This window comes from Sapajus apella, unplaced genomic scaffold (genome assembly GCF_009761245.1).
Source record: "Sapajus apella isolate SASKATOON/1434 unplaced genomic scaffold, GSC_monkey_1.0 scaffold76, whole genome shotgun sequence".
Classification (NCBI taxonomy): domain Eukaryota; kingdom Metazoa; phylum Chordata; class Mammalia; order Primates; family Cebidae; genus Sapajus; species Sapajus apella.
In genome coordinates this window covers 4658714-4663260 of record NW_022437016.1, presented here as the reverse complement: position 1 = coordinate 4663260, position 4547 = coordinate 4658714, and the positions used below count along the sequence as shown (strand labels likewise).

The 4547-nt window shown below is 42.6% G+C and overlaps 1 long non-coding RNA gene across 1 annotated transcript in view; it reads right to left on the bottom strand.

Moving 5' to 3' along the window:
• Window positions 1–1627: 1627 nt before the first annotated feature.
• Window positions 1628–4547, bottom strand: part of LOC116532360 — a 42888-nt gene continuing 39968 nt past the window's right edge. Inside the window, exons 2-3 of the long non-coding RNA XR_004260837.1 lie at window positions 4103–4221; window positions 1628–2405 (exon numbers count right to left, since the gene is read on the bottom strand). This is a non-coding gene — a long non-coding RNA (uncharacterized LOC116532360). The remainder of the gene's footprint in view (window positions 2406–4102; window positions 4222–4547) is intronic.

Below are 4547 nucleotides of genomic sequence, written 5' to 3'. Positions count from 1 at the left end.
CTTGAACAGATGGATGTTCTGAATAAACAAATTATGGATGAAGAGTACAGGTTGGTAGAGTCAGGGTCTCAGAAGTGTTGCTGAGTCAGACCTAGAGACAGTGAAAGAGAAAGATACTATAAAGGCCATGGGATTAATGATTTTAGGGCTCCTAAAATTTTTAAATAGAAGATGGGGACCAAAACAAGGGGGAAGTTGAAAGAGAAAATAGTGACAATTTCCACTTTTAGGAAATTACCAAGTAACAGACTTTTTCTTAGGTTTTTTTTCTTGCTAGCTTTACAAGCCTCCTATTTGAAGATGTCACAGCGAGTTGCTATGTGCCTGAAAGGCCACTGGCCTGGTGGAGAGTGTGTTGACCTCACTGTGTGGCCTTCACTACCTCTCCAAGCCTTGGTTTCCCAGGCTTCAAGATGTGTATAAAACATTCCCTGCTCTATGGGCTTGCATGGATGCTGCTTTGCAAGCTGTGAATGGCTATGCAAACACTCAGGCACTCAGGGACGGATTGTGTTGGTCCTGGGGGAGTTTATAGCAGCTTTAAACCAAGTCCAGTATCAGCTGTATGTTGCCATCATAAAAGAGGCTCCAGAGTTGACCTAGAGCCTGGTGACAGAGACGTCCACCTAGTGGCCATCAAAACTGTGTGCTGGTTGTCTGTGGAGTATGGCAGCTGCTCAGATTGTTCAGTGTGAAATTTAATTTGGGCTCCTGGGTGAGCAGGGAGGAGGGCGTGAAAGATATGACACTGGTTAATTTCATGTTTTACAGGCCCAACAACCCCAAACGTACGTTTCTCAGTGAAAACCGAGAACCTGCAGGCCACTACATGCAATGATATGCAGTCCAGGGGGAAAATGAAGATAGAGAGGAAAAAAAAAAACATAAAGAATATATCATTTTCCAAAATCAAATAAACTCAAAAACCTTCCATTTCAGCGGGTTAGATTGACAGGCAGAGAGAGGCAAAAGAGGATTTCTTTTAACTCTTGCCAATGCTTTTACGCATAACTGCAAACACTCCTGTGCTTGGCATTCAAAGGTCCTAGCACCTGCCCCAGTCCATCTTTCCATGGTCAGATCTGGTTTTAGCTTGTTCTTGCTCGAAACCTTTCCCTGCCACCCTGTGTACAGTATAAAACCTAAACTCTTAAGTGTAGCAAAAATTACCCTCTACCAGATTACCTGCCACCTCTCCTGTGTTATGTCCTTCAGCTTTCATTCCCACCCAAACCATTCTCCACCGGCAGCAGCATTCATTGGTTGGTTTCCAAATCTGCGGGCTCCTCCACCTCTCTCTGCCTTTGTATGTGACATTCGTTCTGCCTAGAATTCTCTTTACCCTGGGTCTCCCCCAGGTTTCGGGGAAACACAGTCAATATCGACAACTGCTAAGAGTGAAAATTTTGGCATCAAGTAGACCTGATACTGGCTTCTCGATACACTGAATACTGACTTTTCCCATCCTGCCCACAGTCCTTGACAAATTACTTAACTCCTTTGTTAGTTTCCAGTTGTTTTCTCTTTACGAAGGAGAGAGTGTTCCCTGCCTTTTCTGGTTATTATGGAGATTAAGTCAGTTAATACATGTAAAGTATGGAGTACAATGCCTGGCACAAGAAGGTACTTGGTGATTGACTTATTTTAATATTAATTTAACCCATGTTTTACTATGACAACTCTCTTAATCCTCACATGCAGACTTGGATATGTTTTCCATGAATGATCCAATTGCACCTTGAATGTGACTAATTTCTACCATCGTAATGTGATACTGTATATAATAGTCATTTGCGTGTTCCCCTCCCCACCATCAGGCTGTGTGAATGGATACATACATCAGGTTTGATTATCTCTGTATGCCCAGTGCTTAGCCAAAAGCCCAACACAAAAATGGTACTTGAACTATGGAAGAATGAATGAATGACAAAGTGAATGATTGGTCACATGCATGGGTCAACCTTGAAGGCCCAGATCAAGTGCCATCTGTCCTGTGAAGTCTTAGGTGATCCTATCAATAGAACAAAATGTGCTAGCTTCTGTGTTGTGGCTTGTTTCCAAAATGCTTACCACATCATGATCACGTTGTGAGCTCCACACAGGAGGCTCCATGTCTCATTCATCTCTATGAAGCCATTAGCACAGGACCTGGAACTCAGGTTAAAATTCAGAATAGGTTATTTTTCTTCTCTACCATCATCCTCTTTCTTCTCTTCATTATAGCCATGCCCAGCATGGCCAATATTTGGATATCATTAGGGTCAGGATGTACAGGGGCATGCCAGATGCAGGAGCAGTCATGTGGCCAGATTTGGTGCCCAAATGACATATATAATTGCAGAGTATGGCAGGAGTCCCTGGAAGATTGTCTGCTGGCTGCCACAGACAATAACATTCAGGAGAAGCTATAAAAGAAATAAGAAAACAAAGAAGACCTTTACTCATGAGCAAGAGGGTCTACGTCAGCTCATGAGCAGTATCTTGGGACCTGCTGGTTCTTCTGAGGAAATTATCATTAATTTAGAGTTTTGAAACAAAGGAGAGTTTTGAAACAAAAGTTTTGAAGTCACTCCAGATAAACAAATCAGGAGTTAAAAATAACTATTGAATTGGTGCATGTATATTTGGAACTATTTGTAGAGTATGTTTGTACACGAGAGAAAATATGCACAATACAAATTTAGGTGTGCATTTATTATCTGTCAGGCACTGGGGTAAACACTTTACTATGTATTAATTCCCTCAGTATACACCACAGCCCTATAAGGTAGATATTATTATTCCCACTTTAAAAATGAGACTCAGGTACAGTGAATAACTTGTTCAAGGTCACATGGCTAGTAAGTAGTAGACCTGGATTTGTATCTGGGTAGTTGACTCCGGAATTGATATTCTCATGAATATGTAAGAGTCTTGGGGTATTTGAAATAACTGAGAACCCACTGGGCCTTTCAGAGGGTATAGGGTCGGTGGAGGGAGAGGATCAGGAAAAGTAATGGGTACTAGGCTTAATACCTGTGTGAGGAAATAATCTCTACAACAGGCTCCCAGGATAAAAGTTTACCTGTGTAACAAACCTGCACTTGTACCCCTGAACTTAAAAGTTTTTTAAAAAGAGAGACAAGGAGACTGAGCTTCAAAGAAAATAGATAACTGAGAGAGGTATGTGTGGTGTGCTTTAGAAAAACATATTCAACAGGCATTTATTGAGCACCCACTACTTGTCATGCCCTGTGCTAGGTTAACTGGGTGACAACAAGATAAATAGGACATAGCCCTCTTTTCAAGGAGCTTGCCAGCTGGGAACGATGGGTAGACCAAGGCTGGGGACTGTGGCTCATGTCTATAATCCTGGCACTTTGGGAGGCTGAGGAGGGCAGGTCATTTGAGGTCAGGAATTCAAGACCAGCCTGGCCAACATGGTGAAACCCTGTCTCTACTAAAAATACAAAAATTAGCTGGCCATGGCGGTGCATGCCTGTAATTCTAGCTACTCAGGAAGCTGAGGCACAGGAATCACTTGAACCCAGGAGGCAGAGGTTGCAGTGAGCCAAGATTGCACCACTGCATTCCAGCGTGGGTGATGGGGGGAAGAAAAAGGAGGAGGGGGTAGACCTAAATAGATATTAAGGAATTTAGTTCAGTTTAATAAACTCTTTTTTTACCTTTGAATCCGTTCCAGGCCCTTGGTAAATAAAAATGGGTAAGACATGATTCAGACTTTCAAGATACTCACAGAGTATCAGGCCATAGTCAGTTTTGCAACAAACATACCAAATGCCACATCATTTAACACTAAATTCCCCTCAATATAAACCCAAAGCCCACTGTGTTGATCCCATTGCATATTACCACAGCCCCTAGTTACTGTATCTTTTAGAAGAAATGTCCTTCCAAATGAGGATTTCTGTCCTCAATGTCTGGTCTACTCCAATGGTTGGGACTATTCCAGGCTCCAACTCACTGAAGTTGACTTAACTGATGTGGCTAACCAGGCTGCTGTGGAATAGGTTGGTTATTGTATCTGCTATGCCCAATCTCCCCTTCTAAACAAAACTGCCCCACAAACAGTGCTGTACTGTTTGTGAGTAGATTCATTTACTAATTGGACTATGCATTGTCACTTGATATAGGAAGAATCAATTTGTTGGCTGGTAGTGAAGCATGAAATAGCTTGTCCTGGTAGGGTCAGCTGAATCCATCAGATTTCTTCTCTGAGAGCTGAAACCAGAAGGACAGAAAGAATTTGGTTCGTTGGAAGCAAACAGAGAAACATACTAAATAAGCAATTTAATAGAAGAGTACTTGAGTGCCCCTCAGAAGGCTGAGTTGTCCGCATCACCATATTTTCTGCCATCTCTGAGCTGGGATATTCGACAGTCCCTGGGCTCCCACTGTGGATCCCTGAAGATATTCCCAGACTTGAATAAGCTTCAGTGGCTCCCTCTCCCTGGAAATCATAATTGATGGATGGGCTTGCACCCCTTTCAGTTCTAGTGTGTGGGGACAAATCAAAGGAGGCAAATGTCAACAGACTCCTCCCGATA